This window comes from Tupaia chinensis, unplaced genomic scaffold, assembly GCF_000334495.1.
Source record: "Tupaia chinensis unplaced genomic scaffold, TupChi_1.0 Scaffold143630_1, whole genome shotgun sequence".
Lineage (NCBI taxonomy): Eukaryota > Metazoa > Chordata > Mammalia > Scandentia > Tupaiidae > Tupaia > Tupaia belangeri.
Window position 1 is genome coordinate 207,204 of NW_006203478.1, and position 13,043 is coordinate 220,246.

Genomic DNA, 13,043 nt, shown 5'->3' on the forward strand with positions numbered 1-13,043 from the left:
GGGTTTATGGATTAGATTAATTATCAGTGACCCGACGATCCATGATGTTTTTATTCTGCTGAGGTTTATTTGTTTACTTTTTAATTGCAACACTTTTTTTGTGGGTTGGCCTCCGCTTATCTTCATGTATCTGGTAGTTCGTATCAATATACAGTTTGTTTGAGTCATTTGTCGCTTTTGGAAAATAGCCATGAAAAGAGAACCACTTGCTATAGTTTGATAGAAGTGACTGCATTCAGGCCATTCAATCAACAAACTGATGGCCTTTAGATAGAAAACTTCTTTATAAATTACTGTAGTTTATAGAATCACTCATGGTTTGATGGACACTTTAAATTTTTCATTTGTTTTTGCTACATAGTGTGCAAATATCTGCAGTTGTAGTATGTGTGAATTTAGTTTCTCAAAGCCACAAAATACAATTAAAAGTTCATTTTTTTAAACTTTAGAGTTTCTAGCAATTTTTAAAACATGGGACCACCAGTTGGCATAATGGCTATATCAGTGAACTCCCATGTAGTTGACCGCAGTTCAAGTCCTGGACCCAGTGGCTTAAATTCATGCCGGGCCTGGGTGCGTGCGTGCCCAAGATCCCACGAGCAGAATGGAGGAGAAGGAATTGTGGCATGGCCATCCCCCTGAGGGGTGATTTCTCACTTTCTTTCTCTCTCTGTCTTTCTGGTGAGTGCATGCACCCTATAGCAAAAACCTCTCCAAATAATAATAATAATAACAGCATACTATGTACCTTGGGCTGTAACTTTCATCAGTAATATAGATTATCTCCTTAACATAAATGCTATGAATTATAATTTGAGACATAATAGTTCTGTAGAAATCTAAATTAAAAGACCACTATTTGAAATGAACCCAGAAAACTTCCAATACGGTGCCCTTAACTCAGATGTTTTTCCGAATTCTTTAAAGCAGAATATCTTCTAATGACATTTCTTTGTTTTATATCTTTTTTTTTTTTTTTGACTGATTGAATTGAAGTATTTTTCTTAAACAGTGATGCCCCGGATCTTGCAGGTAGAAGGTTATAGCCTTGGAGGGTTACCTTGGAGTGTCCCACCCACCGTCACTAAGGGTGTAAGTGAGAAATGAAGATAACGATGTTTTCCCCCAATCTAATGTTACCAATGGTGTTATTTAGGATGTTTAAGATAGGGTGTGGAGGTATCAAATATAGGACAGAACCCAGGTTGTTCTGAAAGTCTGCTCCTATTAAGGTTAAGGTCCTCGCCACCTTCCCACAAAGCTCCCTGTCCCCTCTCTCTGTGTCCCATTTAGATACGGGTGAAGGCAAAGGTAGAGCAAAAAAGGAATGTGATTGATAGGAGGGAAACTTTAAAGTTCTTATATGTCTGGAGCTTTGAACATCTTTGTGAAAGTCTTTAATAGCGAACCAAGCTGGAGTCTGCATTTTGCTTCATCGCCATGGTGTGATGTAAGCCAGGTGCTCAGTAAAATCTCACAGGATTTAGCCAGGTAATTTTCCTTTCCTCCTTATTACTGTACCCCAGGTTTCTGAGGGCCATGACATCAGGGGGAAAAGGAGCCAGGGAGCCATAATACAATTTCTAGGTCAAAGGCTATAAATATTTTGAAGATCTACTGCTTTTCACTTTTCTCTACTTCTCTATAGTTTCAGCAGCAGCATTTGAGAAAGCCCATTTCACCAACTCTTGCCAACCTGGATACAGTCCTTGTTTGAAAAGTGCTAATTAGGCAGGTAGACAACTCTATTTCTATTATTATTGAAAGAGGGGATTTCATTCGTTAAGCTTATTAACCACTTGTAAAATGTATATTACTTCATTTTTTAATAATTTATGCATAGATATGCTTGTAGTACTGCTTTACTTTTGTTATCTAACTGGTAAATATTTTTCTCATTAATTTTGGTCTTGCTTTTCCAGCACATCAGTAAACGGTGCTGGTACAATGAAAAGATACTTAGATTCTTGCTTGAAAAAGAAATTCTAGAAAGGTTTTAAAAAGTAATGACAAAAATATGAACCTGTAACATCTTGGAACAAAAAGAAATTTAGTTCTGACTTCTGATTCAGAAAATATTCCTACTATATGAACAAATTAGCAAGACAGGAAAAAAAATCCAGAAGATTAATAGCATGCATAGGAATCTTACGTGTGTGTAAAATAACTACATGCATATATACACAATTCAGAGATAACATTCCGTTTGTAAAAATAATGCACACACTTACCCTCATACATATGTTATTTTGTGAATAGGATGAATTGATTAATTAAAAACTTTTAGGCCAACAGGTGACATGAAGGTGGTAAAGGTGTTGGATCTCACGTAGTCAGCTGTGCAGTTTGAATCTCAGACTTGCAGCTTGAAAATCACACTGAGTACGTGTGTGTGTGTGTGTGTGTATGTGTGCCCAAAATCTCAATAGGAGACTGAGAGAGAGGATTGTGGCGTGGGCAAATCCTTTGAAGGCAATTTCTCACATTCCTTCTCTTTCTCACTCTGTCTCTCTCTGGCAAGTGCACAGGATGTATAGAAAGAAAACCCATAGAATCAAAAACTTACTTGCAGGCCAATAGCTACTTTCTTTTTTTTAAATATAAACTGTTGTTTATTTTCCTTATCTTTTCTTATTTCCACTTTTTGTAAGAGTCTGTGAAGAGCAGACTTAAGACCACTCAGTGGTTGTTCCCACCCATTCAGTGGCCTGAGCAGTGGGGGCTGCAGACCAGTCTTCGGTGGCAGGCTGAGCACTCCAGTCTTCAGTAGGGAACTGCTGGATGGGCACAGAAGGCACCTGCATGCCTTCAGACCAGTCTGCGACCTCGGGCTGAGTAAGCAGTAAACTCAGGAGCTCCGGGAGTAGTCCATTCACCCTGAAATTCCTCGTTGGTCACAGCCTTTTCAGCTGCAGCCTGCTCCTTCTTTTCAATCTCTTCAGGATCTCTGTAGAAGTAGAGATCAGGCATGACTTCCCACGGGTGTTCACAGGAGATGAATAGCTACTTTCTAAAAATTCTGGTTGGAAAGTGAGTACTCTATAGAAAAATCCTTCGGTGGTTAAATTGGATGGACGCCACAGGAATAACTGCACAGTTCAAATCCTGGACCTGGTGGCTTGGAAAACACTCCAGGTGTGTGTGCATCTGTGCCCAGAATGCCCAAATGAGGGAGAAATGAAGAAGTTGTGGTATGATCATCCCCCACGGAAGATGCTTATTCACTTTCCCTCTCTCTCCCTCTTCCCAGCAAGTAGTGTGCCCTTTAGCAAAATTTAAAAAACAAAACAAAAACAAAACAAACTTACTACTCACAATTCCTGGAATGCTTTGTTTAGTTTCCCATTCCTTTCACATGGATGGCAATCCTTGCAGGTCCCTCAGCATAGACTTGGAGTAGGTCCATTTCTCACAGCCACCAAGATTCCCATCCCTTTACATGCAGGCCTTGTTTAAACTCCCCGCCCCCATTGTATTAACATTGTCACCTTTCCTTAAAAGAAAAGCAGGCATATTAGTAATAGGAGAAAACAATTATTATGGTACTAAGGAGCGCAGCTAAGGAATATGCAGTTAGGACAAGGAGACAAGAACAAGGCTGAGCATTTTTATACAAGACTGTTTGGTACGGTGAGAGAAGGTGTGAAGGAAGGGCGTGATCTCTTTATTTCAAGGACTTGAATATGTACTCCCAGCGAGATCAGATAGACAGTTTAAGTGTGCTTTAATATATTGAAGCAGTAGATGGGATTCATCACTTGTGAAAAATTCTCTTACCTTTTACTACTTGAATCCCAGTTCTTTCATACAGAAATAACATGTCTCAGAGACAAAGAAGGCAATGTTGCTGGCATTGTGACGTGTCACCTGCTCCATTGGTCACGTCCACACGGCCTCACAGTATCAGAAAGGAATAACTTATTACTAAGGAGAATTTATTAGCAGCTCTCAAGGTTAATGTTGGATAATCGTTTATTTTAACTGCCTGAGGGTGTGTGCACTTTATGGAGGGGTAGGAGAACAGAAGGAGAAAGCACCCCCCAGGGAAAGGTGGTTGGGCCATAATCCCGTCTCCATTTTTCCATCCTGTCAGAACTGTGGGCTCACACACACACGTCCAGTGTTTCTCAAGTCACAGGGTCACTATGTAAATCGTGGCCGACCACGTGGGAGGCCGCTCGCGTAACCTCTAGACTACGGGGCTGGTCCAGATAATGCTTTTTGTACAGCTATCATCTTGGGCTACCCTGGGGATCAAGTGGCAAAGCTGGTGCTCACTGCTCCACCTCCTTTTCTAATCCTTGTGTAGGCAGCACCCATCCGACCATGATGGCTTTTCTGCTAAATCCAGAGGGCAGCACAAGACTCCATTTAACATGATGATCTAGTGGATTGGTGTTAGTAAAAGACATGAAAACTTTTGTTTTGTTTTCTATTCTCCTGTCTTAACTTACTCTGCATGTGAAGAAATGGAGATTTGATGAGATAGGATGAGAAAACCCCTCATTTGCTCTCAGCTAACCCGAGTCTCTGTAGGAGTAGAACCCACGCCCCGGATGGCTGGCACAGAGAGCATACATCACTAATAAGAGTCAAATGCGTGGACGGTGTTAGGTCTTTCTTGCTATGACGGAGACAGGAGAATGAAGATGGAACTTGGGTCTCTTCTGTGGGTTTTGACAATGCTCACTATGCAGTCTCAGTGTGTCAACACTTGGTTGAGATGTAGTGAGGGAAAACGCCTTCTGACTCTTTCAATGATGTAACTATGGAGCTTCATTCATAAACATAAATGACGGGCTGCTCTTTGTTCCTGTCTGACACTGTGTGAGTTTGAGGAAAGGAAAAACGGACATTATAGGACATAATTGCTACCCATACATCTGAAGAAGGGGGGGCACCAATGGCGTCCTGTAGGGTAGATGGGATCTGTCTCTGTGTCCGCACAAAGTGTGGTGTCAGACATGGAAAAGATCTGTGTTGCTACCTCAGTATGGAAACAGTCTGAGCACCCTTCTCTCAAAGGGGGAAATCCTGCTGAGGGGCTGGGCGAGGAAAGAATGTGGAAAACATAATATATCTTTTTCACAAAATGTGTCATTTTAGTGTCAGTGTCTGTTTCTTTTAAATTCATTAAGACTCGTACGCTGCAGGTGTCTTGAGGAAAGGCAGACCTCGCTATACGCATGTGTTCCTGACACCTTGGGGTACATTTCCAGCACTGTGCTCCAGGGAAATCACTGTAGGTGTGCAATTCCTGTGGCTGTTAAATGAAAGTGCGAATCGGATTCCCCGTGTACACCAGGGAAACTTGGGCAGAGGATATCTTTGTTTTCTTAAGCGTTTCAGCTTGCTTTAAGTGGTACCTGTGAATTCTCTCCTTTGTACACAGCCTGGGGGATCTCTTTACCACACAGTTATATCAGGCAGGAGGCTGAGGAAAAGATTCTTCTCAACATATAGGAATGGCCTCTCTATTTTCACATACGAATTCCTTTAACCTAGTCAGAGTCAAAAAGAGGTGTAGCCATTTGTAGGTGGAGGTTGAAATTTGAAGTTTATACTGTTGTTTGAGCCTATTACTGTTTCTACTTGAGGTGTTATAGACTATAAGATCTATAAAAATATGTTTTTTCTTTATCTTGTTGGGCCGCTTTGCTAGCAACAGTGACAATGAAGAAGGTGACAATAATGATTATAACTGCCATTTTCTGAGTGCTTGCTATGTTCAAAATACTCTTTAAGAAGCTTCACAAATAAGTTCATTCAGAGCTTTTTGAAAGGAATTGTGAAATGAACTTTCTAGGCACCATTCTTTGTCCTTGGGGTACATTTCCAGCACTGTGCTCCAGGGAAATCACTGTAGGTGTGCAATTCCTGTGGCTGTTAAATGAAAGTGCGAATCGGATTCCCCGTGTACACCAGGGAAACTTGGGCAGAGGATATCTTTGTTTTCTTAAGCGTTTCAGCTTGCTTTAAGTGGTACCTGTGAATTCTCTCCTTTGTACACAGCCTGGGGGATCTCTTTACCACACAGTTATATCAGGCAGGAGGCTGAGGAAAAGATTCTTCTCAACATATAGGAATGGCCTCTCTATTTTCACATACGAATTCCTTTAACCTAGTCAGAGTCAAAAAGAGGTGTAGCCATTTGTAGGTGGAGGTTGAAATTTGAAGTTTATACTGTTGTTTGAGCCTATTACTGTTTCTACTTGAGGTGTTATAGACTATAAGATCTATAAAAATATGTTTTTTCTTTATCTTGTTGGGCCGCTTTGCTAGCAACAGTGACAATGAAGAAGGTGACAATAATGATTATAACTGCCATTTTCTGAGTGCTTGCTATGTTCAAAATACTCTTTAAGAAGCTTCACAAATAAGTTCATTCAGAGCTTTTTGAAAGGAATTGTGAAATGAGCTTTATAGGCACCATTCTTTGTCCCAGAAATCCTTATTATTATTATTATTATTATTATTATTATTATTATTATTATTATTATTATTATTATTATTATTATTATTATTATTATTATTATTATTATTATTATTATTATTATTATTATTATTATTATTATATTGGCTGTGGGAACTTAGACTTTTGAAGGTGTGGCATTTCGCCCAAGATTTTGGGCAAAGCAGGGAAGCAACCATAGGTCTATCTCATTTCAAGCCCAAGATCTTTGCATGGCAGCTTCAAATAAGGCTAAACCTCTGCGAAGGGTGGCTCCCTGCTAATGTGCCAAATGAGAAGGTCATGCCAGGTGTTCCCCTCACTGGTAATGAGGCCATCGCAGCTGCCTACCACCCTTTGCACAGGTCAGACAAAGGATGCCAATACCATGGGAAAAGCCACGTCCTGGGTGATCCCTCAAACCATTATGTACCAGTGACCCATTAGAAAACATATCGGACTCATTTGCTTCACAACCCTTCAACTCATCATAAATTATGGAAAATAACATGTGAAGCAAAATACCTTCCTTCTTCCTAAAGTCTCTGAATTTCCTCTAGTTCTACATGACCCACTTTAGGCAAGATTTTCACTAATGAACACATAAGCTGGTTTCTGATTTCTGAATGTACATTAAAGCTCATCTAATGCAAAATTAACCTATCTTTATTACTGGAACTGTAGACTATTAAGGTAGCATGCCGAGTTACAGAATTATACATTTGGAAGAGATTTCCATGTGAGGCACCTGTGACTTTATGAAAGCTGTTCTCCTTCTGAAATTGGGTTTTTAGTGAGGGATTAATGACAGTGAGAAGGAACAGGGGGTTGGGACAGGGTGCAGTTCTTGAAGGTCACATACTCTAACTTTTGGTCCCTGGACAAACCCAATTTAGCAAGGATCATTATCCCTAGGAGGTACTGACATTTGCAACACAAGGTATAAAAATAGTAAGTGCTTCATAAATGTTAGCTGTGATAAGCACTTCCTTCGAAATTTCTCATTAATCCTCACAAAATCTCTGAAAGATGGATGCTATTCCCATATTCATTTTATGGCTGGGGATACTTAGCTTAAATCTATGGTTCTAAATTATTCTAAACTATTTACCAGCAGATTAAAGAGTGAGGTTTGTTAGTTGCTGAACTTCACTCTTAGCTACTGTGCTATTCTCCCATCACATATTTCCTAAAGGGTTTGACTGTTGTAGAGAATACTGGCCAGCCCATGTGAGTTTATAATATATTTATACCAATCTGTGTAATTATAAAAATAGAATAAATACCAAGAGCATCTGGTGAAATGGATGGAAGGAGGCAGTAAAGAATCTCAGTGGAAAAAGTTTCCCCTCCGCAAGAGAGTGTTGTAATCTCATGTCCTAGAACTGGTTTATAACCATGTCCTCCATGCTGGCATTTGTATTTGAAGAGGAAGAGGGGAGTGTCTTATCTGGGAGTAGTGAGATACTAAGCCATTATCACCCATTAATAGATTAAATTAATACATCCAATTAGTACTCAATCACCTACAATAGACCTGAAGGAATTGGTCTTTCAGACAGAAGATGTGGGAACTTTTATTGAGCACATATTATATGTCAAGAATACAGGTAGTCCTGTGATTTTTGTTCTGGCAAAGCTCCAATGATCTTAGGCTATATGGGCACTAGGGCCTCCGTCACAGCCACTCAACTCCAGTCCTAGCTACAGACAATCGATAAAAGGAGGATGTGTTCCAACCAAACTGAAATGTGGATTTTAAAATAAAACTTTCATCCTAAAATAAAGCATCTTGGCTGTGCTCCAAGAAAACTTTTGTTACAAAATCAAGCTGCAGGTCTGTTTTTGATAAATGATAACTATTATTACTGTTATTATCATTTTATACAAGAGTGAATATTTAAATACTAAAAAATAAGAAAGATCACCTCAGATCAAAATAAGACAATCCTTTTAAATTGAATAAAGAATAGATTTAATTTCATAAAAGACTCTTTATGTTTTATATTTGTTAGTTTTTCATAGCCCAGTCTGCACATCTCAATTTGGATACCAAATTTGTTTTATTGTTTAAATTGTATTACTTTTTTAAAAAAGTTATAAAACACAAAGGATGTTATAATGAATTCCCACATAACCATCACATAATTTAAAAAGTTATCAACATTTTACCATGTCATCTATACCTCTACTCATTCCCTAACCCTTGCTCATAGTTGTTATTATTCATTTATAATTATTAACATAAAAGTTATATGTGTGTGTGTGTGTTCATGAATCTTGACTGTAAAATGCTGAATATATATATATCTATGTATCTGACCATGAAGGTCACACTCCTCTATTCTCTATAGTATATATTACCACATATTTCATGAGGTAGTTCATTGATTCTGGGATCCTGAATTCCAAGATTGGCCGTCGATTCAGCAAGATCCCTCTTAGAGTCACTGAGGAATGGGGCAGTTGGTTTCTATACTGTTCTACCAGAGATAGACATCATGCTGATCATTTTTAGTTGTGACCTTTTAAGAACCACAGTTTATAAACTCTGAAGTAGCCCAAGAGGGCTACATGGTTAAGAAGTGCCAATGGCAGAGCTTAAGCCCCACATCTGTATCATTCCAGAGGAGGTGCTCCTCCTACAGCATGGCATGCTGGAAGTCACAGGTGGAATCCTATGGATTCCCAATGATGGAAGGCCAGGTGAAGAAATTCACCACATCTGAACCATTTGTTCTTGGAACAGAGTCTAGCATGTGATTCACTCAGTCAAGAGGTCAGTCTTTGGAGGAGACATAAATTGTGTTGTAAGTGTCTTAGTCATACTTTGTCCAGGAGCTGGCAGGACAGCTCAGTAGATTGCTTATTTATGGTAGTGTATTACTTATTTGTGCTCTTTACTGTAAACTGCACTCACCCTGAAACCTAGCCAGTATAGAATATGTGATCGTGGGTAAGAACCATGGATAAAACTGAGTCCTAGAACTTCTCTGACATCTAATTTAATATTGTAGACACTATAAGAACGCATACAGGGGGCCAGCAGGTGGCATGGTGGTTAAAATGCTGGGCTTCCACCTGGCTGACCACAAGTTGAGTCCTAGACCTGGTAGACTTGCTTTCTTACTTTCCCTTTCTCTCTCTCTCTCTCTGTCTCTCCTTAGTGAGTTCATGCTCCCTATAGCAAATTTTAAAATAATAATAATAGGAACCAGAAAATGGCATAATTGTAACAATGCTGAACTCCCACATACATGGCTGATGGTGGTTCTAGTCCCGGACCTGGAGGCTAAAATGGGTACGTGTGCATGCATGCCCAAAATCCCAAGAGGGCAATGAATGAGAAGGGGTTGCGATGTGGCTGCCCCCACAGAGGGTGATTTCTCACTTTTTATCTCTCTGGGGAGTGTACACACCCTACAGCAAAATCTCTCTGAAATAATAACAATAACAACAACAATAATAATAAAATTAAATAAATCTTTAAGATAAAAGAACACACATATATTGGATTGTCAGAAAAGTCATGATGTATTTTTCTGGTTTCTAATGCAAAAATGCATCATGACTTTTCTGACAACCCACAATTTTTCCAAAAGGACGTGGACCAGGAAGCTGCAACCACATCATCTGGACACCTTTAAAGCAGTGCCATTAGCTTAGATGTCCACCAGGTACCTCTTTCCACTTCCTCTGTTCTAAAATGTGCTTCTGTTAATCACTGAGATTATGGTATGTATGAGAGCGAGAAAGAGAGAGAGAGCGGACAGGAGAGAGGGTCAGGAGGAAGAAAGGGGAAAGTAAAGAATGAGGGAAGATTGAGATATGAGGGAGTTCCCAAGACTTGAGAATGAAATTTATATCAGAATATTGTCAGATAATTGAAATTGTTATTATTGTACAGATAATCTGCATAGGAACTGAGCAGGTAGAATTAGCAACTGGTGTGAGCTAAGTGCAGATTTAAGAAACCATAGAACTCATGTGTTCTGTGAAGGGGGCAGCCACTCCTCAATTCTGGTCAATTGCACAACAGATCATAGCGGTCCAGTAGTTCGAGAACACCTCATTTTTAAATGAGAAATCAGGTATCCAGATGTCCACATGAAACATTCTTTCTGAAAGCTGGTCACGAGCTTGGTTTTCCCAAAGTACACATGTCTTTGTGCAGTGCATGGGGACCACATTGCTCTGGGTAAGGAGAACACATCGGGAAGGAGGGTTAGATCTTGGACAGTCAGCTTACATTCCCGATCTCGGTATGCTCCCTGTTCTGCATCTCCCATTTCACACAGAAATGCAAGGGAGGAATGGTTCCCAGAAAGCCATGAGGTGAAGGGGCTAAATTAGGGTAGAAAAAAGCAACTTCTTGGTAGCTGAAGTTTGCTGAAAGAGTTCAAGGAACAGGTCTGAAACAGCATGTTGTTCGGTGCCCCTCCCCAAGATAGACTGTCCCCAAATTTTAAACAGGTGGGGATGGGATAGAACTCTGTCCTGTCCCAGCTGCGTCATTGATCATCCACCGCTAGATTGTAGCACACACAGTTGAATTGCTTTTCCCTGAGGGAACCAATGCCTCCAGGTGTGCTAATAATAAAATTAATAGCTTAGAGAAACAGCTTGCTACAGCAACAGCGGTGGGAGAAAGGGAGGATCGATTTCAGTGTTTAACTGTCCTAACTCCATCGTGTATCCCCACCTCAGCCCCTGGTGAGCTGCGCTGTCTCGTGGTTAATCAATAGATGCCTGATTTAAAACAAAGAGCCGGTTTCAAGATTAGAAGTCTTTGTGAATAAAAAGATGTATGGTAAAACTGTCGAATCCCTTCAATTTTCATCTTAACACCGCAATTCTAAGGGCAGACGCTAGCAGATTGGAACGAAGAAAAAGAATCACGTGTGCTCTATCCCTTTCTACCTATAAACAAAAGAGGAAAACTATCTAGTCACTGTACTGCTGACAGCTTCACATAAATAAGAATTTATTGAGTTGCTCTGTGTTTCAAGGACTGTGAACATAAAGATGTGTGAATACTTTCAGTTGCACCGAGAGTAATATGTTTCTGCTCTAATCGGTGTGCTATCTGGTAGTTCAATTTATACCTTCTTGTAACTGGCATTCTCATCTTTTCCCTGGAGGGGAGGATCAAATTCCCGATCAACTTCTTGGTTACTGTTTGAGTTACCAGGATCCGCTGACTTCCTAGGCCTGATAACTTCAAAGGCTTTTTTGTTCCATTGTTCACAGTCTCCTATCATTCACCAAGTCTTCCACCTACACCAATCTCTCTTCCATTTTCAGGAGTGTAGTTGAAGTGAGCACTCACCTTCTCTCTGTAATCGTTTTCTGCTTCTGCCATTGTTTCTGCTGATGTGATTCTTCCAAGCCGTGTCCATTTCCTCGCCTCACATTGCCCCCCTTTTTGGAAATAAACTCGTTGGGGGTTAGTAGGCAGTTCCTTACCTCCTTTGACTTGTTTCCCAATTGACTCTCAAATGTATTCTTAATTTGAGCTCTTAGAAAAGAAGGGATAGCCAACTTTTTTAACCTCTATTGAGTCTTTTCAATGCTGATAGAATGTTCTGTTTTTTTTTTTTTCCTGAAGCAATCCTAAGAAGAGACCCATCACTGTTTTATCTGTGATGCATAAATTGTATGTGGCCGAGGTGTAAATTTCTTTTCTTTGTACTAACAGTGAGTAGGAGGAGAGTATAGACTGTTGGTCTGGTATATCAGGATACTCTTTTTTTAAAAATATTGCTGTAGGGCATGAGTACTCACCAGAGAGATGGAGAGATAGAGAGACAGAGAGAGGGAAAGCAAGAAATCATCCCTAGGGGAGATGGCCACCATGTAATCCCTTCTCCTCTATTCTCTTAGAACTTTGAGCATGCACACACACAGGCCTGGTGTGATTTTCAAGTCACTGGGTCCAGGATTTGAATCATGCAGTTGGCCATTTGGGATCCAGCACCTTAACCACCACGCCACCTGCTGGCCCATGGGTACGTCTTCACAGGCCTGGTTTACATCTGGCCTTATTTTCCATTACACCCTACCCCTTCTATGATGGAAAGCCAACCAAAGACAACATTGAAACTTTTCACTAAGTCAAAAGAAAGTAAGGCTGAAATGCCTTCCTGCCCTCTTTGTTTTCTTTTGTGTGAATTCTCCAAAGGCAAAGGATTTAATTAGAAACTAAAACTGGCATTAAGTTTGGCTATTTTCTTGCATATTTGGGTTTTATAGTGAAGGTGGGATTTGATACCCAGTAAGATCTCTTTTCAATTTCATTTTCCCACCATGAGAGAGCCTTCCATACTAGTCCAGGCCCTCGCTGTGCAGTTAGTCTTTTTCTACCATTTTATTGCATTAAGTGCTTCTCCATTTTTGTTCTTTCTCTCTCTCTTTTCCCCCAGACCCTACTTTTTCTCTTTCCATCTTTACACAAAGGGACTCTAAGGGCAATGACAGATAAACTTTTCTGGAATTTTCTCTCTGAAAAAGTGTTTCTAAATTTGGAAAAGAAGTGGGAGTGGGGAAGCATTATACAGACACAGGGTCTAAGAATAACTCGTCCACCAATACA

The 13,043-nt window shown here is 40.1% G+C and overlaps 1 pseudogene; it reads right to left on the bottom strand.

The window, feature by feature from the left end:
- Positions 1–2,634: 2,634 nt before the first annotated feature.
- Positions 2,635–11,850, bottom strand: LOC106733377 (40S ribosomal protein SA pseudogene; annotated as a pseudogene).
- Between the last annotated feature and the right edge of the window lie 1,193 nt (positions 11,851–13,043).